Source organism: Psammomys obesus, unplaced genomic scaffold, assembly GCF_907164565.1.
Source record: "Psammomys obesus unplaced genomic scaffold, mPsaObe1.curated_primary_1811, whole genome shotgun sequence".
Lineage (NCBI taxonomy): Eukaryota > Metazoa > Chordata > Mammalia > Rodentia > Muridae > Psammomys > Psammomys obesus.
The window spans coordinates 12,743,259-12,770,637 of NW_026586816.1; the positions used below are offsets into that span (position 1 = coordinate 12,743,259).

A 27,379-nucleotide genomic window follows, 5' to 3' on the forward strand; every position below is an offset into this window, starting at 1 on the left:
TAATATAATATAATATAATATAATATAATATAATATAATATAATATAATATATAAAATGGTCATTTCTTATACCTGTTGTAACCAAGATTGTAAATTTTTAATGTGTGGCTTGATTTATGTCTCTGTGAATAGATTTTGAACATTCCTGTGAATGAAATTCAACATTCTTTTTTCTAGTGGGTCCTGCTAGTGTTAATCCATTTCTTAGTTAAGTCAAAGGCTGTGTTTCAGATACAATGAACACATGGCTCACGAATGAATTATTAACCACTGTGCATCATTTCATGTGAATAATCTCGTTACAGGATAGGTCACAACTGTTCACGACAGGACATTTAGTATCATGGTGAGGGCACCTGGCCTCAAAACCTTTTCAGTAGCTTGTCAAATTTCACCTTTCGATGTATACCAATTAATGAAACAGATTTGTGGAGGTGGGGCTAGAATCTTCTTTTCAACAACAATAACGCACTCTTCTCCCACCTGCCAGTGGCAGCATCTGTGTGTAACTGGAGGGTACTGCAAGCATCCAATGAAACATTCTGAGATACAAATACCTAGAAAGTATGTGATGAAGAACCACTCTGTCTCCATCTTAGGCTTAAAAAGCTGTCTTATAGTAAAGACAAACTAGGTTCATTCCTGTTTATGATTAAACCTCTGTTTCTCAAGGATTGGGCTATGCCCCACCTGTAACCTTACCTACAAATGGTTCTGCACTACCTGTTCCAGAAATGGCAATCATGTACTTGTTTCAAAACATAATAACCATCTTACAGCCTTAGCTTTGTTTCAAAAGAGTTTGTTATTCAGCCTTGTTTTGACTGTTGTTAAGACTACCTTACAATCACGTCTTTGTTTTAAGAGGTTGTTATGACTACGTTCTGCTCCTGTAAACCTCCTCCCATTTCCTGCTAAATCCTTCATTGAGAAACTCCTTACCCCTGAGCTATAAAAACCTTGTCTTCCTCACATCCAATACTGACCTCTCAAACCCCATAAAAATTTTAAAAAAGGTTGCTTTAATTAATTGCTTGCTTTAATTAATTTGCCTATGATGATTTTGGTCGATGGTCTTTGTCCTCTCATCTTTGGGATTAACAAAGTTTCTCCAGCATGTTGCTACACAGTGATTTGAGGTGGTGGCATCCTTATTTATTTTTCAACATTTTTTTTTTTCAAGAGGATGATGTGTGTTCACACTTTGGCACCATGAGCACATAAGTACAGAAGAACCTGGCTGAAGAACCAACTCATTTGACAAGTACTTCAACCCACTCACAAAATGCCCCTTCGTCCTCAGAATCTTTTAGGCACTAAGTATTTTCAGAAACCTATTTCCTTTTCAAGTCAAGCTCATTTACTTCCTAGACCATCTACCACAGGCCATTCCTGAATTGAATTCTCTCTTTGTACCTGATCTAAACAAAGTTATGGTCTCCTTTCTTCTGAGAAGGATAGTCTGCCTCTCCCATGAACTCTTTCTTGGCATAGCTGATAGGTAGGTTTGGCTTAGGTTTGTTTGGGATGGGTGGCCTTACAATTAAATGCAACCAGCATTAGCATTCCTTAATTGCACCAGGGCATTCAGCCACAACTAGTACTGATTATGATTAAACATCTCCTATTCAAAAATGCCAGTTTCCAGATGCTGAGACCCATAACCAAGCCTTCGGCAGAGTTTAAGAAATCATATGAAGGAAGGAGGAATTAGTATAACCTAGAGGGGACAGGGAGCCACACAAGGTCCAAATATATCTGAGCACAGGGCTCTTCTCTGAGACTGTTTATCCAACCAAGGACCATGCATGGATATAACCTACAACCCCTGCTCAGACTTAGCCCATGGTAGCTCAGTATCCAAGTGGGTTCCCTAATAAGGGGGACAGGAATTGTTTCTGACATGAACTCAATGTCTGGCTCATTGAGCTTCTCCGCCCCCCCCCCCCACCTGCGGGAGGAGCAGCCTTGCTAGGCCACTGTTTGCTCATCAAGTACAGCGCTGGCTGTTTCATTTTGTTCCCTAAGACCTACCCGTGCTTGGGACATTCAATCTTCCAGAACAAGCCTGCAACTGGGGAAGGGTATATAACCACAAAAGGCCAACTCTAAAACTATAATGTGCAACATGCATTCCAGAGATTCCTGAGGACTGCACCAAGGTTGGAACTCCAGCTGCAACAATGACTCCTTTGTTCAGCTTCTGTCCATCACCTGTGTCTTTCTTTCTCCCACTGTATTCCCAGAATACTTTCTTAAATATCACTTGTACATTAATCTTTGTCTAGGAGAGCACTTTTGTTGAACTCTAGGACAACCTTCATTTATCTATGAGCTGTACTTTTTTACGTGTTCCAGGTACTTAAAGATAACAATAAATCATTGCATCAGGAAAAAAAAAAAAAAAAAAAAAGAAGAAGAGAACATTTTTACTCTAGCCATGGTAAGAAATGTGGTAAATCTGGGCTGGGTTTACTTACTTGGGTTGGTGATTCTACATCCAGAATATCACAGAATGGGTAGCACATGAAAATTATAGGCCAGTCGTTCCCTGTAAGTGAAATAATTTGGTGGAATTTACCAGGCCATCCAGAATGTGAATCTTTCAGTGCCCAACTTCAAGGCATTGTTGACAGCAAATGTAAGAAAACTCACAAGGAAGGGACCTATCTGTTTTCACTAATGTTATCTTCAGAAAATCATTACTGAGGCTGTTGTGGTCAGTGCCTTTCCTACTGCTACACTGACCTTGCCATGATATGCTATCTGATACCATCCCAGAAGTGATGGGGCTGAGGTATCATGGAACAGAACTTTTAAAACTGTAAGCCAAAATAAACTTTCTTTTTTTATAAGTTGATTGTCTCTGGCATTTGTTATAGTAACAGAAATCTTAACTAACATGGTGTAATTTCATTGGGTTTTATACTAGGATTGTATCTGCTGTCTCATAACTATTTGAGTAAAAAGGAGAGTCCATTTTAGAGGTTTCTTGTCTTTATAATTCATATGTACTTTCAAAGTCATGAAGGAGGAGACCATAAACTTTGCCTAACTTAGCTATGTCTACTGGAACAATTGTGGCATAGTACCCAACTGGCAGAAGACAATTTGCAATAGACTACAAGAAGAAAATCACCTGCACTGAGAAGTGATGGAGTTTGACCAGATGAACATCCTAAGACACCCGCCTGAAATACGGGTTGGGAAACTTAGAAGAACTGAGTCCCTTATTCCTGAAAGTATTCAAGAAAAGACTGGCCAGTTTCAGTGGACACAATTTATTTATGACACAGGATATGAAATTTGTATCTACATTTCCTTCTAACATGGGGATTTTAGCTCCATGAAGAAAGCCAAGGTATCACACATGATGTTGATGCTACAAGCCCACATCCATCTCTCCAAGAGTGGTGTTCTTTGAAGTTATTAGCTGGAACAAACCCTTCCATTCAGTTCTTTGTCAAGTTCTTCCATAAGACTACATGGAGATTAGACCTTGAGGGACTTAATTCTTTCTACATACATCCTTTTCAAGGATGGAAAATTTGGGTTTGGTGACAGAAACAAAATGGCAACCTAATTGATTTTTTTTTCAAATAAATAATTTCATTCAATAATGGAGAATTATAACTTTTACCTTTAGTGAAATGAGCACCCCCCCCCCGCAGTTATTTTGGTTTTTTGATAATGCCTCTGCTATGTCTCTTCTTTAAATCAATACAATTGCACACAACTTCTTTCCATCTAAAGTCCCTGTCCACCACACTACTGTTACAGTTAAAGTAAGAAACTCATTGGAAGGTTATTGACTCTGGAAGTGAGTTTACCACTGTGCTGCTTTAAGAAGACAACACAGGTAGTTTACATTCTAGCATTTTTCAGACCATTACACATTTGACACAAAGAATGGGAACACAAAAGGAGTCCCAACCAAAGAGTCTAGAGTCTCTGCTAATGGCAGAAGGGCTCTAAATGATGATAAAATGTCCCTGAAGTGATTGTGTGTGTATCAGTGGGGGTTAGAGGACCAATTTATCAAATTATATTTACCCCAGTCTCCATTCACTTAAGCCACTGGTATGATTGCAACTGCTTCAGTGTGCAGATTTGACTTCTCCAGTTTTGCAGTTTGTCATTCACTGTCCTTAACATGGAGAGGGTTTAAAAAGCACTTCAGATTAGACCTTGTGAGCAAAGGCTGAGACATTTCTGTAAGTCATACAGAGAATATTTCCTTTAAGGACAGGAAGCTTTCTGTGTGAGATGATTTTGATGGAATCTCCAGTCAGGAAGAGCTGTTAATCTTTTATCTCCAAATCCACATTTGACCTTGGGTATTTTTAAAGGTATTAGGTTCAGAAGTTTAACACATAAACTCTCAGGAGAGTATAGAAGGATCACAGCAAAGCTTAGTGTAACTCTCTAGTGAGGTAAAGCAACAAGATGGCAAAGCCAGTTCAAAGATGAGCTGTGTATAATGCTGGGATAACATTCCTAACAAAGATAGGGACAGCTAATATATTGTAGAACAGTGACATGACAGCTTTGTATTTCTTTGGTTTGCTACCACAGACACTTTGATTACACACTAATTCCACATAACAAACATGAATTTGACAGAATGTGAAAATGGTTGAAATTTATTCTTTAACCTTATAGTAAGTTAAAGGAGGGAAACTGGGGAGTCAGTGAGTCCATTTGATAGTGCATCACTATGACAAATGGGAAGATATGCACACAAGCTTCCTTTACTTGGCCTTAGTTATAAGGTTTTACATAATTTTGCTTAAAGATACAAGCAAGCCAGGTACACCGTGAGTGCTATGTGGTAGTGCAGCCAGCCAAGCAACTTGTTTGTTTGAAAAAAACTGATGGTTACCCATGGTGTCTTAGAATGTTAAATGAGAAGAGGTTGTTTTTGTTTGTTTGTTTTTGTTTTGCTATTATCCTTAAGGCTCTCAAACCAGAGAAGGAAAATGAAAATCTCCTGAGAAACTTTAATGAAGATCCACTGCCAAGCCATAACCCAGGCCAGTTCAGTAAGACCCTCTGAGAATAGATTCCAGGAAGAAGCTTATTTGAGATTTCACCAGGAAGCTTCAAAGTACAGCTCTGTGTGTGTATGGAGGGGTTAGTCAGGGAGGTTTATAAGGTTGTTTTTAAAACTAGGACCAAACTAATACCTATTACCCAGTTTTTCTTTAATTATCAGTCTTATTATGAAAATTTTCATTAAACATTGATCACTTTAAAGACTGAACTATGTCCTATCATATAATTTATCATTTATTTGGTTAATCTTTTATTATTGGAAGTTGGGAGTTTTGCCACCTGTCTGTCTGTCACAGTGCCCTTTTCTTTCATTTTGTAACGGTAGCCTAGACTGCCGCAGTCTGTTTACACGGGAGCTGCAGTCACTGCACATTATTCTTTTATCGATGAGACCAGTCTCCTGGGCCAAGGAAAATGAGTGTTTAAAAACATCTGAAACTATTGCCAGCATTGTTCTGTACTGAGCCTTTCAACTCACCTTTTTAAACTTGTGGTTTCTTTACATTTTATTTTAAAAATATTTCATATCACAAGACTGATTAAAAACTTATTTTTTGTCATTACCCCACCCCAGTGGTACTTTTGAGTTCAGTTTTTCTAATCCTGATAAAAGTATCTTTTGAATAAATGGAAAAAGTCCAAAGTCTGATTTGCTATTTTTCTTAACAGTTCCTTGTCAATAAGAGCTCTATTCAGAAGTGCCTGAACCTTGAAGTTTAAAATAGAGCACAGTAGTTAAAAATCTGCATTTTTGTGCTTTGAATAAACTGAGATTTGCACAACAAAGCTTAAATAAAACTGTGAGATCCCTACCTGCCCTACCTAGGGGCAGGTTTCCCCTCTCCCAGAGGCCCTTCACTATATAATCCAGATATTTTGGTTCCTCCTGGCCCTGTCCTTTTCTTCTCTTTTCTATCTCCTTCCTCTTGACTTCTTCTTCCCCACCAGCCTCCCTCTCTCTTCCTCTCCCCTTTCCCCTAACTCCCCCTCCCCCAGTATGTGTCCTCCTTTTCTCCCTTCTTTCTCTGAGTGCTTTTCCCTTCTCCCTTCTCTCTCCCTCCCCTCCTCCTCCCCCATGCTGTTCCCAGTATTCATTTAATATAGCTTTGTCTCTCCATTAGCTCATTTTGTTTTAATCTATAAAAAACTATCAGGTTATATTCTTATATAGATGTTAATGGTTATTGCTTCTGAGAAACAATAGTTTTAACTCAGACTCATTTATTGAGTGCTTGGGTGTTGAAAAACAATCCAGAGCTCATCCTCCCTGAGATGGCGATGGCTTTAATCTGTCTCGAAGCAGCTTTGTCCCTAACAGTCTGCCTCAATCCATCTGCTCCACTTTAAGTTTCACCTCCATAGCATTGTTTACCTCCCAGCATTCAGAAGGAAACTCCAAAGCAATTATTATTGGTTCTGGGTTTAATTGGACCTATTTTTATATGTTGTCACACATCTTCTTAAGTTTTATAAAATTAAAAAAAAACATAATCTCATTATACTGTGCTTGAAAGTTTTAAAAAACACTTACTTGGTGTGCCTGTATTTGTGTGTGGGAGCATGTGTGTCAAATGACAGCTTGCACGAGTCAGTTCTCTTTTTTACCATGTGAGTTCCAGGGTCAGAACACAGGTCAACAGGCTTGATGACAGTTACTCATTGAGCCATCTCTCCTGTTCTATTCTGAGCTTTTTACGCACGCACGCACGCATGCACGCACGCACGCACGAAGATTGTCAAGGCCACAGTACACAGAAAATAAGAGGAGCCATTTTAATTTTGTTTAAGAAAACAGAAAAAAAGTTTCAATGAGTTCAGAACTCAAGGTTTCCCTTCTACACAAGTCCTGTGATGCAGTGCAGAAATGGTAAATTTGCTGAATCATTGTTTAAACTAAGTAAGCTGGGCATGGTGGCACACGCCTTTAATCCTAACACTCTGATGCCGGAATAGGTAGGTCCCTGAGCTTGAGGCTAGCCTGGTCTACAGAGTGACTTCCAAGACAGCCGGGACTATACAGAAAAGCCCTGTCTTGAAAAACTACTACTACTATTACTAGTTATTAGTATAAATAAGTTCTACTTCTTTATCGTTGTCACTCTTAGTTTTAATTTCTTGAGTATGAGACTCCCTTCCCTGTGCTTCTCCTATGGCTAGGCACCAGAGAACAAACCTTAGAAAAGGTTGGCTTCAGGGAAGTCCCGCCCACAGCCTGTTCTTTTGAAGGATACAGGCGTGATGGGGAATGAAGGAGTTAAGAGTGTGGCCAGGTAAACAAGCATCACTTGATGGGCCTTTGGGCAACCTAACTTCAAAGTGATTTCTTCTACATGTGTCTGTTGAAACAACTACGCTTTTGGAAACCTGAACTGGAGGTAGAAGCTAGGAAGCCTTCCCTGAGGTCTCTAAGGTTGGAAAAAGCTACACCCATGTTGATGAAGTTCCTGAAGCTATGGCACTTCTCAGGACATTACAAAGCTGCCTTTAGACCTTTAGGTCTCTAACTTTTTGCTTTTAGGTAGTAGGATATTTTCATGGGGAATTCTGAATGTGCTACATGACCCAAAGCTGTTTCACCTTTTAGTCCCCAAAGCGTTCATGAACAAATTGATTACACCCATCTGTCTACAACATTACAGAACGAGCCCCCTCTTCAGGACTCAGCAAGCTGCTGGCAAAGAGGCCCTTCTCTTCTGAGAGTTTAAAACAGAGATGGTGGGCCTCTCCCAGCAGTCAGCCTTGAGCCAAAAGTCTGTGTGCAAACAACTTACTGAAAGGGTTCTCCTACGGCAGACCAGGAAAGCAAGTGAGGAAGTAAGTTCAGAGAAAGAAGAGGTGGATTCCTTGTATCTGGCTTATCCTGCTGGGAGCTCTGACCTCTAAGCTCTGTTTTACACAAAGCATGTCCTTCAGTACAGCAGGGAGCTGATCTATACTTCCATGTCAGTCATTAGCTAAAGCCATTTTGGGGGTACATAAACACCAGGCATTTTTGGCCTCTGGAGGAATCAGCCCCCTGTGTGGAGAAAGTTTTAGGTTCTCTCTAGTAGCAAAACATACAGAAGTTATGAAGGAGGCTGACAGATGATCCAAGTGTATCTCACGAGGGATCTGTAATGCTTGGAATAGAAACTCTTCAGGGACTCTTACAGCTCAGGCTGCAGGGAGGAGCCATCTTAAAAACAGGTTCAAGCCATCTGTGGGCTCTGTGGGAACATGATGGCACATCCTGTATAGGGATCCCTGCCAGGCAGCAGGATAAAAGGCCAGGCCAGGTCATCCTGAAAACTGACTAACTTGCTACAGATATCAAGACCTTCTTCTCTCAAGGCCCATAATATGTAGAGCAGACTGTTTTTATGTCATTATATTGCATATATAGGTGTCAGATAACTTGTATTAGTGTCCCTGAACACACTTTTGGAATGCCTACTGGCACTCTGATATATCTCCACTAAAAAAAAAAAAAAAAAAAAAAAAAATCACATTATCAGCTTTCAAAAGCCCTGTCAGGAATGAGCACAGAGGGTTTAGAAAGCACTTGTATGTATCCTTGTATGTGATAACACATTGTAATGTTTCTAACAACTCCATGTGGCTTCAGAAAAGTCATATAGTACAGGATAGGCATATTATGAAGTCATATCCTACATCCTTGAGCTAATGGAGGTCTAGAAGAAGGTATGAGTGTGTCCCTACACTATGATTCCAAAAGCCAGGAAGGGCTTACTTGGACACTTCTTTCATCCATCCAGTCTTTGTTTTGTGTCCTGTTTTGGGAGCAGCATCAGGTTTGTTTGACATTTCCAATGGCTCAAAATTCATGCGTATTAATCCTTGTTCCCTTAGGAAAAAGCCCGGTGAGAATGACTGCTTGCCTTTACTGAAATCCTCCAGATGTCTCTACCCTCACCATTATATTTTCTTTGCTTCTGCCCTGCCCTCCAGTCAATGCAACAGCATCTCCTTGAGGAGGCTGCTGGCCAGAGCACAGGTCTCCTCTGGGATCTTCTGTGACCCTCAGGCATGATAAGGTAAGTTTTGTTTTATCCCATAAAGAGAATGATGCTGAAATGCTTTCCACTCTTTATTCCATAGTTCCTGAGCCCTTTGCTGCCTGGACAGCCAATTTCCCCTGCTAAGTTCATTTGCACAATCATTCTGTTTTAAAGAACAAGGTGTTACTCAGCCATAGAATCTGAAATAAAAGTCCCTGAAGGTCTTTAGGATAACTTGGTTGCATTTTTGTCTTTACACTTCTTTGTGGCACTTTTTTTTTAAAGCGTGTTACTGAGCTCTCTCCTAACCGTTTACTTGTATGAAGTACAATCTAATCACATGTGAATATTCACTGTACTATATTATTTAGTGGATGATGACAAGAAAAAAAAAAAACTACATGCACATGTTCAAATGAAAAAAAAAAAAAACTTGTGCATATTTTCTTTGTGGTTGGTTGAAATTATTTACCTAGAAACCATGCCCAGGAGGGCTGACTATGACTGGATCTGGTCAGCTTCAATGAACAATATTTTTAAAATTTTAGCTACAAAACCTCACCCTGAAAGTGTATTAACAGATACTTTCCTGCATTCTAACCACAGTGGCTCAGGCCAATTGGTCTGTCATTAACATTCTCATTAAGTTGTTTACAATGCTGTGGGTCCACAGAGCACACTCTGAACAGAAGTACACATACCAGGAAAGCTCAAGGCTGAATGATCAGAAAAGCTATATTCCACTTCATGAGAACCAGGAAGGCGGTTCTCTTATCCCCCCTAAGAAACTCAGCAAAAGCAATATGAAGCTCTTTACTGTTTAAAAAGAACACAAGAACACTGAAGCCCTTGGAGAGGGTTTTTTTTCCTGTGGCTTTAAGAAGTGATGTATTTATGCTTTTCTTTTTGCTCAGCCCTCATTGATGAGAACTGTTACTCCTCTAATGAGAAGCACAACTTGAACATCACTCTGTGGAGGCTGCTGCAGAGCTTGTTTCACATTCTTCCGTAGGGCTTCATAGCCAGGCTCTATTATCAAGGAAATGAATGAATGGGAAAAATGAGTGACTGCAACCCCTGCATTTGTAGTATGTATATGCCTCGCTCTTAGAGAAAAGCTGTACTAAAGTACTGAACCACCTCTCTGGGCACTGTAGCCTCACCATATGCCACACATGGACTCTGGTGTGAGATGAAAATTGCCTGTGCTAATGGTTTTCCATTAAATTGCACTAGAAAGAGGATGTAACACAGAGTTGACCAGCTGTGTGTCCATGACCTCTTTATTGAACTTGAGTTTTCATTTTCTCCTCTGTAAAGTAGAATTACTAATGTGCCCCTCCATGCTGCCGTGAATAGAGCACCTCACTGTGAGCTGCATGGGCCTGCAGAATCAGCATTTCCTGGAAGTAGCATAGAAGTGCAAATTCTTAGGACTCAGCCCTACAACCAAACCCAGTGTTTAGGACATCTGTGCATTAAAGAGCCATCCAGGGGATGATGCTATACCTTTGTTCCCCCTGCCCCCCACTGATAGCAGCTAGAGATATCTAGGAGGAAAACTCATTTGAGAAAATGCTTCCATCATAAGGGTTTGTAGGCAAGTCCATAAGGGGTTGAGGAATTTTCTTGAAGTATGATTGATGTTGGAGGACCCAGCCCACTGGGGGCAGTGTCATCCCAGAGCAGGTGGTTCTGGGCTATATAAACAAGGAGGGTGAGTAAGCCATGAGGAGCAAGCTAGTAAGCAGACTGCTCCCTGGCCTTTGTTTCAGTTCCTGCCTCTCCAGATTCTTGCCATGAGTTCTGTCCTTACTGCCCTTCCTGGTGAGTTCTTTCCTCCCCAAGTTGCATTGGGTCAAGACAATTATCACAAAAATAGAAAGCAGACAAGGGCAATTAGGAAAAACAACCTGTGGAAATGAATCTTGACTGGAACAAAGGGCTCTCCATATTTCTGTATCCATGCACTAAAAAGGGGAACAGCCTTAACTAGTTCACTGGATCATGAGGAACAGAAAAAAAAAATCATTGGGAAGGACACTCTAGATGCACTAGCCACTAAATGGTCTTGCTAACTGTATCATGAGTTGAGATGAACTCAGTCCAAACAGCTGAATTGCACAACTATGAACTAAATAAGTGGATTGTCTTTGACCTCAGTAAGTCTTTGGGGGCGGGGGGGTCATTTGTTACACAGCAAAAGCTAAGGACATACTGAGAATAACTCAGTGTGCTATGGTGCCATTGTCTTCTCTCTTCATTCTGCCTTTCATACTCAGCAGTCTGATTTCTTTTCATTCCCTTATAGTAGGGCTTTTACAGATAGTGTGACTATCACTATGAGTAAGCAGCAGGCAGTAAGTAGAGCAGAAACAAAGCATGCTTGGAAGGCATGTCAAAAATGGACGGTGTTGCCTGCAGATCTTTAATAAAAGAAAATAGGCCAAGGAGAACAAAGGGAGCTTGACTTAATCTAAATTTTTCATATGGCATCTGAGAAACAGCCAGTGATTCCATTCTTAACTTGTGCCTTAACTGAAGATAACATTTATTTACAGGTAGTGTTTATCATTGTGTGTGAAAGAAAACTGAAGTTCGGGGCTATGACAGGAAGAAGGGAGTTGGTAAAACAAATTTTTCATCCTATTTAATTTTAGACTCATATGCATACACATAAATGCTGCTGAGCTAGACCAGATGTCAACACTAGTGGGAACTAGGGATTGTTGCTGGCTTCTCTTTTCCACTCTGATGATAGCCATCAGTTAGTGAGAGATCTGAAGTGCTGGACAGAAAGGGCATCCCTGAAGTTCCACCAACACCTGAGGGGCAAGTAGGATTCTTCTTCACGAGAAATTGCCTGCTTCTAACTATGGGGTGAGTTGGGTCTAATTAGAGGCATGAGGCCATCCTGTGAGCCCAGATACAGAGTGAACAGTGCAGCAGTGGTTCTCATGTCAGGCAACCAAGAAGGACCTTATTATCATCCTCATTAACTCATGCAAAGAAGATAAGAAACAGGAGATTGAGTAACTTCCTTCTAGGTCACGACCCAAAACATGTGCCCTTAACCCTTATGTTAACCTGCAACCAGATGCCAAAATAGGGTTTGGGACACAGTAGATTTACAATAAATATTAGGACTGACTGAATATCATTAGCCTTAGCCAGAATGCAGTCCCAGGGGCTGGTTGTTATGCATATAGAACCTCTATTAGTAATCAGTCCTTGATTTGTTCTCCCTTCTATCCCTTTCTCAGCATTTAGAAGCCCTTGATTAACTCATCTGGTCTTTGTATTTCAAAGGGCTATAAAATGAAAAAGTGGCAATTTGGTAGGAAGTATAGGAACTTATCTGGAAGGTGAGATTTCTTAGCAAGCATGCTGGGTCACTCAGGTTGTGGGTGACATCATACATGAAGGCAAGGCCACTGATGAAGACCCCGTGCATGACATATAGCAAAAGTCTCCATCATCTGCCACTGTCAGAATCACCTAACACCTGCCACTCACTTTTTTTCTTCTCTGTCAAAATTTTCTGGGCTCAGATACTCATCCTACATTCAAGGGCAAGGAAAAACTTAAAAAGACAGCTTTCTCCCCATTTCTTATATCCCTTGTTTCTTGTCTTATACTCTCTTCCCCATATTCATGCACAGATGTCTCAGTTACTTTTCTGTACCTGTGACAAAACATCATGACCAAGGGAAGTTATAAAAGAAAGCATTTAAGGGGAATGGAAAGATGGCTCAGAGATGAAGAGCAATGGCTGTTCTTCCAAAGATTCTGAGTTCAATTCCCAGCAACCATATGGTGGCTCACAACCATCTGTAATAAGATCTGGTGCCCTCTTCTGGCTTGCAGGCACACATACAGGCAGATCACTGTATAAATAATAAATAAATCTTTAAAAAAAAAAAAGCATTTAATTAGGCATATGGTTCCAAAGGTTAGAGTCCATGATGGTGAAGCAAAGACAACATGAATAGCTGGGAGCTCATATCTTGATCCATATGCAGGAGGCAGACAGAGGCACACTGGGCCTCTGTCACACCTTCCCAAACAATTTCACCAACTGGAGGCCAAGTATTCCAATTTATGACCCTGTATGAGCTATTTTTATTTAAAACACCACAGATGTGCACAGAACATACATAATTACTGTTCTCTATTGCTATAAACCAGGAAAATCCAATGCAAGATTCTGCTATGGAAATGTGGCAGCACAGAAACAGCTTAGAGTTAGCCATCTACAGTGGAATCATTAGAATTCCAAGTTCACCTCCCTCCCTCCAGATAGTGGATTTATCTTATTAGGACATTGATTAAATTCCAATGAGCTTCTCTAGATCTTGCCAGTGCTATCAGACCCTCTGTTACCTGGGCTGAAGGACACAGAGCTTTTACAGCCTAAGTTGGTCTCAAATGTATGCTCTTCCTGTCTTACCTCTTCAGGGTGAGATTATAGGCATGTCCCACATAAGTAGCAGAAAGATGAGTTTATGTGGGAGCAAGGTGGAAGAAGGGGGAAAAAATCAAAGCTTATGATTTACATGCTCCCTTGGGGTTCCAAATATGGATGCAGTGGTAAATGAGCAAGTCATAATGCTCAGCCATAAGTCCAATTACTTATTAATTTCTTGCATGCATTGAACAGCAAGTGGTTTGGTGGGCACTGCCAGAGCATGTAAAAGCTGACTCTGGTAATTTTACCACCATGACATCTGGTGAATTCAATGTGCTACTCTGCATCTGGAGACATATCCAGGGTGAGGATATGGACGTAGCAATGTGAAACTGGGAAACAGTACCTTTGTAAACCTTGAGACGCCAGTAAACACTTATTTACTGAGACACAATCTGGAGTTCGTCTATGCTCTCAAAATCAGCAACTTTTTCCACTCCAGTAACCATCTCTATCCTCAACTAAAAATGAGCAAGGGTTGGTTGGTCTTGCTAAATGTACAAGACAAGGCATAAAGAAATAGATTGGGGGGGGTTAGTGAATTATTTGTGATTATTAATTATATGTGGTGCTGGAAATTAAACACAAGGTCCTGCACATGCTAGACAAAGAATGTGGTTTTAAGTTAAATTTTTGTTTTAATTATACCTACGTGTGTATGTGTGTGTGTGTGTGTGTGTGTGTGAGAGAGAGAGAGAGAGAGAGAGAGAGAGAGAGAGAGAGAGAGAGAAACAGAGAAAGTGAGACTTTGCAAACATTTCCACTACCAAGTAACGGCACATAATGTTATAGTAATTTCATGTAGGTTTGATGACACGTACCTGACATGTTGTGACAGACAGGACATGTCTCCCCTGCTGTAGCTGGTCCAAAACCATGCAGCTCAGTTAAAAAGGCAGTTGTTTATTTTTATTCTGTTGTATGAAAAACTGCAAAGCCAGATTGGGCAACATTCCACAAAATAGGTGGTGTGGTGGTTTGAATGAAAACAATCTGTCATAGGCTCATGTAGTTGAACACACTTGGTACCTTTGGGAGTTGCTGGACAGAGCGCACCACTGGAGAAAGGCTTTGGGGGTGCCCACTTTCTACTTGTGCTTTCTGCTTCTTAGGTATAGATAAAGATGTGATCAGCTGGCTTCCTGCTCCTGTCACCACGCCTTGCCAGCCGTCATGGGCTCTCTCTCTTTCTCTCAAACCATAAACCAAAATAAACTCTTTCTTCTCTAAGCTGCTTTTGGTAATGGTGTTTTATTACAGACACAGGAAGTAGTGAATACATCTGAACAATGTTTTCCAAGGCTGTTAAGGGCAGAAATGACAAAGAAAGAGCTCAATCTTCCTCAAAGGTAAGACTGGGGACACATGACAGCTAAATTCACAAAAGAAGTGTAGAAGTCCTGGAATAGGCAGAGGCCATTACTAGAAAACCTGATGAAATCCAAATAAATATATGATATGTTCTACTTGTAGCAGATCTGCTGGGTAGTGCATTTGCTTTTTAGATGTTTTGGTTACTGGATAAATGAACCAAAGTTAGTTTCCTGATTATAACAAATGAATCATGGTGTTGTAAGGTGCTAAGATAGAAAATTGAGTGAGGGTCAGACCATCTTTACAACTATTGGGTAAATCTAAAATTATGCTAAAACAAAATCTATAGTATAAAACTACTCTAGAAATTATAATTTGATTGGTTTAGATACCCTAATTCAGGCTTGGGCTCTGGATGTTTTTAATGGATATAGGACTGGAGAGGTGGCTCAGTGGTTGAGGGTGCATACTGCTCTCAAAGAGAACTCAAGTTCAGCTTTCAGCACCCATGTTGTGTGGCTTACAACCACCTGCAACTCCAACTACAAGAGATTCCTTCTGGACTCCATTGACAATGCATTTGTATGCACCCCCACATAAACACACTTTTAAAAAACATTAAAATATTCTGATATATAGGCACATTTCAAAAACCATGGATCTACCTTGGAAAGAGCTACCCAGTTGTGGGACATAGCCAACATCATCAAGCCTTGTCAATGCCAGTCATGTACTCTATAACACCGAGCCAAGTCCCCAGCCTATCATTCTTTGCTAATGGGCTACATTTATTCTTGAATTTATTTGTTTGCAGAAACAGATGCTCAATTCTTATCAAATTTTATATTGCATAAATGGATACTCAGATATGACCTTTGGGGACAAGAGTTGGGTAAATGGAACACCTATAAACTGAGTGCATAGTGGCACTATTTATGGGTAGATGGAAGAGAATCTATGGACTATGAGAGGTTTCTCCCATCACAGGCCTCTTGTGCTAACTTAATTATTTATAAATTTGGCCCTTGGGCTTCCTAGTATTCTAAGAAAATGTGGGCGAAGGCCCACATAGGCCCTCTGCTCTCTGTCAGTAAAGTTCTAACCATTTAAGAGTTGGTTCAGGTGACCTAACCATGTTCTTGTTAATACTTACTTGCAGGTGCATCTGTTTCCCAGATGCTGCACTGCTGTAGCTTAGACTTTACACTTGTGATGCAACTGAGCCCTGCCTGTGGCTGACAGGACCATCCTCCTCTGAAGATGCCTGGGTTTTTGTACAGAGACTGAGTAATATAAACCCACAAAGGCCACCTCCCCCATCTCAAAGCAGGACTAGATGCAGTCTTTGCTCCAGACCTCCCGGGGAATCAGGTATACAGTATTCTGACACTACATCTGTGCTTGACTTCTCCCAGTTCTGTCCTGTTTCCCTCACATTCTTGTGAGTTTCCTTGGACTCTCTTGCACATAAACTCTGCTATTCTTAGGAGACAGACTCAGCTTCCATTCTTTACTGGGTGTGACAGAGAGAGGATAGGGAGGATTCTCTAGTGACATAGTCTGATGGTGCTTTCCATACTGGCTCATCCTGTCTTATAGGAAGCTCTCAACAAGTCTTGCTGCCCTCCTCTCTATGTCTATGTTTCCTTACACATAGGTACAGCTCTGGAACTACAGTTGCCTCCTAGTAGGTTTGTTTTCATTCATGCTCCAGTACACTCCAGAGTAATCTTGTAAAAAGATACATCAGACCAAAAGTTAATTCCCTTCTTAAAATTCTTAGACCACAGCAAAACTCCTCACCAGGCTAATACACTCTGGTTTGTCTGTTTCTTTATGAACGATTCTTCCCACACCCCGCAACTGCGTTTGTGGACTGATACTCTTCTAACTTAGCAGGCTTGGCCCTGCCAGTGGCTGCAAATCAACAGTCTGGAATGCTCTACCAGTGATCCCATGTCTGGTGCCTGCTCAGCATCTAGCATCAGCTTAGACTTCTTGCAGAAAGATCTTTCCCAACAGCAGTGCCATCTCCTCACCTTACTTTAATTTCCAACATTGTGACTGTCTCTACCTGATAGTTGTCTTGTCCCCACTGCCCTGTTCATTTGTTGTCTGTCTTTTGTGTTTAAAATGTTACTGCAAGAGGAGAAAGTGCTTGTTATGGTGGCCTGTTTGCTTGGTGAAGCACTTGGCATGTAATGGCTGCTGGATAAATGTGTGGCCAATGAGAGGTGGTGGGGTATTCCAGTGCTGTGGGTTCCAAAGCTCACTGTGTAGATGGTGATCTGCAGTGTTGAACCTGACAGGGCTCCGGGGCACTGTCAGGTGGCCAGAACCTTATTTCCAATTGCACCTGCTTTGCTAGCCTACTCCATTGAGATCTGTCTCAATTGGGCTGAGGTAAGAAGAGAAACAGCAACCTTAGGTAGAAGGTCCACACTCAGTAACCTGGCCCCCATTGGATCTTTCATGAGCAGCACACATAACCCTAGGCCTCAGGCCTGGACCTTCTGAAGGCTCAGCAAGGTGGCTGGGCATTCCTGTTTTCCAGCAACTGCTTCAGGGAGGTGTTTCTCTAGCTCACTGCCGGGGTCCTCCAGCCCCCTGCTACTGCTGGTTCCACTGAGCACCGAAGCCACTCTTATCACTCCCCGGGTTGCTAATAGAAACATAGAAAGAGGACTGTTCCAGAGACCCCCTGCCTGCTCCTTTCAGGCTCCATAGGCCTCACTGGCCCTGGGATTATGATTGCAGATTGAGCAATCAAGTCAGAAAAATAGCTGCAGGCCCCAACTCTGGCAGTCAGGTTGAGCTGGCCTGCAAACATCAAAATCACTCAGTTGAGGAGGCTGGCAGCTGAGAGGGCTTTGGGAGCTCTCTCACTGTGCATGTGCACCAAGGCTGCATGCATAGTCCATGAACCAGCTCTAGAGAACCACTGAAGGGGGAAACTCGGATTTCTCATAAATTCCTCCTTGGAACATCAGTTTTCCACTGCACTAGGCCAGAATGAGTGTGGGAATGGCTGTATAGTTACTACACTTGGCTTAAGTTTTTGAAACACTTGAAAATTGCCACTTCCTTTCAAAGTAATTTTCTAATGCTTGTACCCGTATCTGTAGCCAACAAATTAAGTCCAATGTGTACTTGCAAACAGTAGACAATGTCAAGCATGGAGGTATTTGCTTGAACAGCAAGGAGGCTGAGGTAAGCTACCTGATCCCACAAATTTGAGATCTGCTTGGGCAATACAGCTAGACTCCACCTATAAAAAATAAGTAAGTAAGTAAGTAAGTAAGAGAAAAAAATTAAAAGGTGTATGTCTGGGCCCAGGAAGAATTCAGTTATGCTCCAAGGCCAAAATACTTATGTGAAGTCACGTTGTTATCCAGGGACAGTGTCCCTCTCGTTCACTCTGTGTTTGGATTTTTTTCAGAATACTTCCATTACTTGAAATGTGATTTATGTCTTTGTGAATTTCAGATAGTGGTATTTTGGCTAATGACAGACTACATTATCACTGGTTTCACACCCATTATAATGGAGCTGTAGAACTGTGAACACCTGATGATGTATCTATAATAATGTGATTCCTGTAATATTATACTTATCTGGTGATGTTTGTGACAAAGTGGTGTAAGCAAAGCATAGAAGAGGCCAATGCATATATGTATGCATAGTACATACTAATTGATTGTGATAATAAATGACGATGCTATTTGTCCGTTTTTACTTTATATCATTATTTTAGAGTATGCTACTATTCATAAAAAATATTTACTAAAACAATATTCTGGGGCTTGGGGCTAACCCAGTGGTAGAATACTTATCTAACATTCAGATGGCCTTGTTGGTTAATCCCTAACACTATAGAGAAACAAAGAACATGTAACAATAATAATCCCTGTTACCCCAGATTTTGTCTAATCCATTTCATGCATATTAAGTCTCGGTTACAGGAGCACAGTCTATGATGTTCACACAATGGAGAAATAGCCTAACATTTTCTAGAACCTGTTTCCAACTGAGCCACATATGCTTAGTTGTTCCTCATGGCCACAGAAGATGCTTGGCATTATGAGAGTTTCAAAAATTCCCTGGAGAGGGATGTTATGTGGGATCTTAAAGCAGTTCTGAAGGAATCCCTAATATTTACTTTCTATTAAAACACTCTGGGGGCTGGAGAGATGGCTCAGAAGTTAAGAGCACTGGCTGTTCTTCCAGAGGACCTGAGTTCAATTCCCAGCAACTACATGGTGGCTCACAACCATCTGTAATGGAATTTGATTCCCTCTTCTGCTGTGCATGAAAACAATGCTCCTACACATAAAATAAATCTTTAAAAAAAAAAAACCCACTCTGGATTGTGTGTGTGATTTAAATGGTTTACTAGGATTCATGGTATAGATTTGCCACTCTTTGACCTGTACCAGGGTATTTTCCACCAAATACATCTGTTCCACTTGTTTGGGTTTTTTCCTTTTTCTTTTCTTTATTTTGTTGTACCAGGAATCAAAGCAGGGCATTGTTTGTGCTGTGAAAGTGCTCTGTCACTGACCTACCTGCCAGTTCTTTTAGCACTAACTTTATTTTCAGTTTGGGGTCTGTGAAGGATGAGAACATCAGCTACTCCCTGCTGCTGGAAGCTCCTTGAGCTTCATGATGAGGTTGGCGACATGGGATGTACAACAGAGCCCTACAGCATCCTCCAGGCCTGCCTGTTCCCTTTATGTGTTCTGGCACCTGGATAGTACAGTTTTGGCTAGTGGCTGCAGTGTCCTCCTCAAAACCCCAAGGGCAATCTCCCTGTCTCTCTGTTGTGTGTGGTTGCAGGCTAGAATTAACTATTCCCTCTCTGTGCCCTATGCTTTCCTACAATATTGACAACACTAATCTTGTTTTGGCAAAGTCAGGCAGCCTTCTAGCTGAAATTGCCACATAGAAATGCTTTTCTGACTCCTCTTTATTCAAATGTCAGGCATGGCAGTTCCTGCTCAAAGTCTGAACATGTCAATGGTGGGAACACAGATGTGGGGGAGGGGGAGAAGTGAGATGTTAAAGGGTATATAAGAATTCAGAAATTCAATGATGTTCTCAGCTTGATAGTAGACACAGTGCCCAGGGTAAGAGAGTCCGGAAAGCAAGAAAGGCCAGCCAGTGCTGGAGTAAGCTTGGCATACCTGAAGGACTGGAGTTAATTCCTTAAAACCAACCCAGCAAGAGAGAAAGAAACAGGAGTGATGAAGGAAAAGGGGAAAATGTCTGGAGAAATGGTGGTGGGAAAAGGCAAGATTGAGTTTTAGCTTAAATCCATCAGAGACTAGAATCCCCATTCAACTTGGAACAGGGCTTACAATGGCTGGTACTAGGATTTAAAGCATCTCCTATAAGGAATCTCAGCTCTACCATTTTAAAGCTGAGGGACATAAGGTAACTTATTTAACCTCCCTTCATTTCAGTGCATAGATGCTGAATAACTGACACACACTAGGAGCTTAAATGACTGTGTGGTAAGTAAATAAGTGGCTGAGATGGCAATATCGCAAAGCTAGAGATCACTTCTGGCTGTTACCTCATACAGAATTGTAGCAGCTTGTTGATAGTCTCAAATGTTCCCCATCACTTAGCAATCTTGTACAGAGATTCTCTGCTGCTATTTGCCTCTTGCCAATGGTGCAATCTTATAGCCTGAGGGTTTTCTTAGTTTTAGGAGATGCCTGCCTTCTCACAAAATTCAGTGCAAGGTACACCCTAGGGGACAACCCTTAACCATAGTTGCGACATGGTACACTCACTTTCCTGCCCTTCACTTTTCACATATTGTATATTCTCTCCCAGAAAGGGCTTCAGCTAGAATGGGCCTCAGCAGTTATCACCCTACCCATTAATGAACCCTTCATGACTTGCTTCTGGATGGACCTAGGGTAACATAGCATTCCAACTACATAATTGTGAAGACTCTATGTTTTACTTTGGGTTGGTAAAGGACCTGAAAAAGTAGTCAGGCCATCTATACAGGGATTGATCTTCAGTGGTCTGCCATCTGATGTAAAAACTGAGTCTAAAAAGCATGCATCCTAGATCAAAGCACACTTGGAATATGCCTTGGTGGGCAGTGTGTGAGCCAGCTGCTCCTTGTTACTCTGTGGAGTGATGAAGGTAGGCTCTGAGGGCTTCCACGCCGTTGCTTGGTTGTTTTCCATGATGCAGTGGCACAGTTGAAAAGCCTTCAGTTTTGTTTTGTTTTTTTCCAGTGTCTCCTCCCTTGGGTTTCCTTTGCTGGGGTTTGCTGGGAAGAGGGCTGGCTGAGTATCATTTCTAGCATTATAGGTGGTTCTTATAATTAGTGGAGAAAGGAGGGATTTCTTACTTGAATATGAGACATGTCTGGAGAGACAGAGAAAAGCCTTCAAATACAATTGCCTTTACCAAGACAGGTTTAAGTAAAAATTCATCAGATAGAGACATGGGAAAAACAGTAAGATGTTTGCATTTATTTTTCTAGTCCAAAACTAGAGAGGTATACTCATCCTTAATGTACTGAGAAAAACATCTTTCTCTCTCTCTCTCTCTCTCTCTCTCTCTGTCTCTCTCTCTCTTTTTAAATCAGTCTCCTAAATTTACATGGTATTTGGGTCTGTGATAGCTCAGCTTCCTTGGAAAGACAGGGTTCATATTCCAGATGCCATGTTGGCTTAAAGGCATCCAATTCATTCACTTAGGGCTTCAATGACTGGGAAAGTCATTGGAAAGCCTTTGGTGGTAGCGTAAGAATGATCCTTGGCTAAATTTCCTGGTTTATGAACTGAGTAGAAGAAGTATAGCCTCAGGATAGACAGGAATATCTCCATGTCTAGCCTGTGGCCAATACAAAACCTTCTCAGACTCATGCTTTCAAGATTGCTGCATACAATTATATATATATATATATATATATATATATATATATAATTTTACTCAATATATATATTGAGTAAAAATTGGCTTTGATCATTCTCCTTCCAGTATCCATAATTCCTCCTTCCACATGGCCTCTGTACTTAGCTATGTGACTTCTTTGGCCATGTGGCCTAAACAGACAGGAAAAAAAGTGCATTGGTAGTGCTTTTCTACCCCTGACCACCCTTTCTCATTGTTTTAAAGAACTCTGCAATACCTACTGTGTCCTATATGCAACACTAGGGCTAGCCTTTTGCATGGGAGACAAATGGTTCCAGTATCAACAACCACCCCCACACAAGTGAACACATGCTTCAGCAACTCAAGTAGCCACCTGAAGAAACAGGTCCTTAATGTGTGTGCTCAATAAAAGGCTTCAAGACACTGTGTATTGGGATGGTTGGTTTCACAATAAAATACAAATTCAGGGTCTTCAAGTTATCACTAATGCCTGGATAATATATGGGTCTTTTTCTTCTACGCAGATGGTTTCCTCCCACCTTGCCACACAAAAGGCTTGATACGATTTGTCACCAGTAATCTCAGATGGTTTCATAGAATTTTACACTTGGTGCAGAATCTTTAATTGTCTTACACTCTCATTAGTACTTTAAATTTATGGTAGTTATTAGACTTACCATTAATTATTTGTCACTAATAATTTTAAAGAGATAACATATCACTATATCACAAATTTGTCTTAAAGAGTATTTTGATAATTATACTTTGGTATAATTAATTTTGTATGTAACCTTATATGCCACATTAAAACATATTACTCTGAAAAGGGACTTAAAGACGACACCACACTGCCATTGGAAAAGAAAGAAAAGCTAAGACCTTTGCAACTTGTTTCAGATAAAGAACAAAAACAAACAAACAAACAAACAAAAACCATGGTGACCTCTTTGGTGCAGGTTACTTGCTTAATTTTGTTTCTCAAAATAGTGACATGACATATGAAAATATGTGTGTATAAAAGGAAATCCAAAAATAGTAGTCATTCCTGATTTGGTAACATTTTAGAAGCCCAAAGAATTTCATAATTTTAGTAAGCAGTGGAAACAAGTTCACGTTGTTATCTATAGGACTGAGAAGATACTAAGGCTGTATATGTTAGACAAATATAAAAGATGAATCTGAGAGGAAATATACTACTTCTAGATACTCAGATTAAAGAGTCTGCAAATCTATCATTGGCCAAATAAAATAAGTTTGTGCATATTAATAAAGCTGACAAATCAATTCTTTCTATTTATTGGGTAGGAATAACATAGAAGAATTGGACATCTGGTCAACCTACATCATCAAATAGGTTTTGGTATTGACTACACAGATAATCTTTTTCAGGGCAGTCAAGTTTCTTATGCCCCCAATATTTATACTTGCAAAGTGGTTATGGCATCTTAACAAATTTCTTTATAGAGCTTACATGAAGTTTAAAAATTTGATCACAGTAGGAAAACGGGCTAATAAAAGAAGCAACTGTCATTAAAGGGATGCAGGTTGAACCAGTACAATTGTTTGGTAAGTGAACTCATAAATTTATGTGTTCTTATAGAGGATATAGTTCATTTGCACCACCAGTATATCAAATCCAAAGAAGCATGTCAGTAGCAATAAAAAGGTACGTTATCAACTTCATCAAGAAACCAGCTCTGATTTACTGGTTAGGAGTTTTTAGTCAATTGTTAGGCAATAGCACATGAAAGGGCTACTCATGTGAATCTTAAACCTTGAGGTGGAAAGCTAACTTCCACTTTAATGATACATAAGAACCTTCATTCAGGAAACTAAAGAGACTAATGTTAAGTAAAGACATACATACACACACACAGAGAGAGAGAGAGAGAGAGAGAGAGAGAGAGAGAGAGAGAGAGTCAGAGACTAGACTTCTAGAACATGTAGGGTGAAGACATGAACTTGAACCTCAGCTTGATGGTACCATGTGGTAGTCTAAGAGCATATTTGGAATTTTCTCTCTTTTATGGTCTGTGTACCTTCCTTCACTCCATCCTCCAATTAGATGCTAATTCTTAAGTTATCTTTCCAATAGGCCAAACGGACTCAACTTTACATTGGTTCCCCTTGGTGACTGAGAAACAAGTTCTTTTTTTTTTTTCATCTATTCTTAAATTCTTTTTTAATATAGTTTTTTATTTTCAAATAATTTTATACATTCACTTGTATCCCAGCTGTAGCCCACTCCCTCTTTCCCTCCCATTCCTCCCTTCCCTCATCTCCTCCCTGCCCCCTTCCAAGTCCACTGAGAGGGGGTGTCCTCCTCTCCTTCCTTTTGGCCCTAGCTTATCAGGTATCTTCAGGATGGTTGCAATGTCCTTATCTGTGGCCTAGCAAGGCTGCTCCTCCCTCGGTGGGGGGGGAGGGGAGAAGCTCAATGAGCCAGACATTGAGTTCATGTCAGAAACAATTCCTGTCCCCCTTATTAGGGAACCCACTTGGATACTGAGCTACCATGGGCTAAGTCTGAGCAGGGGTTGTAGGTTATATCCATGCATGGTCCTTGGTTGGATAAACAGTCTCAGAGAAGAGAACCCTGTGCCCAGATATATTTGGACCTTGTGTGGGTCCCTGTCCCCTCTAGATTATACTAATTCTTCCTTCCTTCATATGATTTTCTACACTCTGCTGAAGGCTTGGTTATGGGTCTCAGCATCTGCTTTGATACACTGCTAGGTACAGTCTTTCAGGTGCCTTCTGTGGTAGGCTACTGTCCTGTTACTTGTTTTCTCCTACTTCCAATGTCCATTTCCTTTGTCTTTCTAGATGAGGATTGATCATCTTACCCCTGGTCCCCTTTCTTTTTATCTTCTTTAGGTGTACATATTTAAGTATGTTTATCTTATCTTATAGGTCTAGTACCCACTTATAAGTGAGTATATACCATGTGTCTCTTTCTGCTCCTGGGATATCTCACTCAGGATGATTTTTTCTAGATTCCACCATTTGCCTGCAAAATTCATGATTACCTTGTTTTTAATTGCTGAGTAGTATTCCATTGTGTAAAAGTACCACAATTTCTTTATCCATTCCTCCGTTGATGGACATCTGGCTTGTTTCCAGGTTCTGGCTATTATGAATAGAGCTGCTACAAACATGGTTGAACAAATGTCCTTGTTGTGTACTTGAACATCTTTTGAATATATGTCTAGGAGTGGTATAGCTGTATCTTGAGGTAGCACTATTCCTAATTGTCTGAGAAAGCGCCAGATTGATGAGAAACAAGTTCAAATTAGTGAATACAGATATAGGAAGTCATCACCCCTCCCCGTGTCTAAGAAAATTTCAACATATATAAATAGTATGGCTGGTCTGCACACATACTTTCATCTTTTAAACTGGGCCATGTGTGTCTTCCTGACACATGCACATTAAGGTCTATAAGTGTGAAGCTTAGGTTTAACAGAAGTTGCCACCTAGTTTAATTTTCAGTGCAAAGCTTTTAGGTTTGGTATTAATCTGAGTCCTTCAACATTCAGTGGCCATCCTTGTCCCAACTCATCAGTGAGTATATCTGGGCCCATAATACAGTCATGGTAAGAAGCAAAATGAGCCTGAGGAAGAAAGACCAGAACAGGAGATAAGATTATCACTTCACCCCTGCCACTGTGGGCCATACAGATTTTATAGTTTTTTTTTTTTTCTTCCTGTCCTTGTAGCAATAGGTATCTTTAGTCTTGGAATCTGGGAGAAAAAGTTAGAAGACAATGGAAAAATGTATCTATATTTTTCAGACTATTTGGCTTTGTTTGTAGTCAGTGATGGAATCCAATGCTGAATGGACTGCTTCATCACTGAGCATAGAGATGATTTGGTCTTTGCTTAACTGTCAAGTACCACCTTTCTGAGAATCCTGTCTTCATCCTCTCTAAACCATCATTTTACTGTGTGGTGCTACTATAGTCTATCCTGTGTTCTGTATTATTTTGCTCACAGTCTTGTCAATCATTCTCCACTAGAAAGTAAGTTTCATCATGATGCTCTGCTCTCTGTTTATTCCCATTCCTTGGAACAGTGCCTGAAATTTAGTGGAGGAATAAGTACTCAATGAACCATGTGAGGAAGGATTATCCTGTAGAGCCATGAAAGTGTGAATCCAAGAGGATATAAAACAGGTGTTTTGTCTCTGATTTTGTTACATTTCCTAACACTATTTCTATACTCTAAAACAGAAGGTCCCAATACTGGAAAGGAGGAAGGCATCTGGTAAATCTGACTCTGCTTATAGCCACAATCTCCCCACAGAACTGGCTCTAACAAAATGCTAGGTGTTGTTTCCTTGAGTAATTTAATTATTTCCTCTCTAAAGGCCCAGAAAGACACTCATGCTATATACTCACTTCAAAGCAGATATTAGCAATATAATATAGGTTAGCTATAAAATCTACATACCTAAAGTAGCTAAACAATAAGGAGGATCCTAGGGAAGATGCTTAATTCTCATTTAGAAGGCAAACAGGATAGATACCAGAGGTGGTGGAAGACAGGGAACAGGATGGGAGCCTACCATAGAGGTCCTCTGAAAGACCACCCAACAGGGGATGGAAGCAGATGCTGAGACTCACAGCCAAACTTTGGGCAGAGTGCAGGGAGTCTTATGGAAGGGGGGGGAGTAGAAGGACCTGGAGGAGACAGGAGCCCCACAAGGAGAGCAACAAAGCTAAAAAATCTGAGCCCAGGGGCCCTGCAGAGACTGATGCACCAACCAAGGACCATGCATGGAGAGGACCTAGACCCCTGCTCAAATGTAGCTGATTGACAGCTCAGTTTCCATATGGGTACCCAAGTAAGGGGAGCAGGGGATGTCTCTGACATGAACTCCATTACCTGCATGTTGATCACCTCCTGGTGGGGTGACCTTGCCAGCCACTGAGGAAGAGAATCCAGGCAGTCCTGATGAGACTTGATAAGCTGGAGGAGGACTCCTCCTTTCAGTGAACTAGGGGAAGGGGATAGGAGGGGAAGAGGGAGGGAGGGTGGCACAGGGAGGAGATGAGGGAGGTGGCCACAATGGGGATATAAAGTGAATAAATTGTTAAGAAAGAACGAAAGAAAGAAAGAAGGAAGGAAGGAAGGAAAGAAAGAAAGAATAAAGCAGTAAAAAAAATGCTAAGTATTTTAATCGTTAACTCTTATCTGTGTATAAGAAGGGTGCCAATTAATACCTCAAGATCCTTAGAAATACATTGACTAAACACTACCTAGATAAGTATGGAAAATAGCATCTACCACTCAGTATGTTGGTATAGAGATTAAATATAGAACTAACTACAGTAGATAGGACTATAATACCTATTACATATCAGATTTGCTAATGTGAAGATAATAGACGTCTTCAAAAACTTTCCTAGCAGGATTTTTTGCATTGTAGGCCTAAATTTGCATGGATTCTCTTCAAAGCAGACGGGAGGTCATTGCTCCATACAGTATCTTGGGCAGGGCAACCTTCTAAATGTTTGACAGGAAGTCTTGCTGTGAATGCAGCTTTGGGGTATTAAGCAGTCCATAAGACTTGCCTATATGCATTTTATGTTTATTAGCTTACAAATGAAACTAAATGTTTTGAAAGCGTGCAAGAAT

The 27,379-nt window shown here is 40.7% G+C and overlaps 1 protein-coding gene across 3 annotated transcripts in view; it reads right to left on the minus strand.

Annotated features, from left to right (window-relative positions):
* The window catches only part of Snap25 (synaptosome associated protein 25), a 73,371-nt gene that overhangs the window by 35,243 nt on the left and 10,749 nt on the right, over positions 1–27,379 (minus strand). Inside the window, exon 2 of one of the 3 annotated variants that reach the window (XM_055602629.1) lies at positions 2,482–2,552. The exons of the other annotated variants lie outside the window; for them this stretch is intronic. The gene's annotated coding sequence lies outside the window, so the exon portion shown is untranslated. The remainder of the gene's footprint in view (positions 1–2,481; positions 2,553–27,379) is intronic. 3 annotated transcript variants of the gene reach the window in all.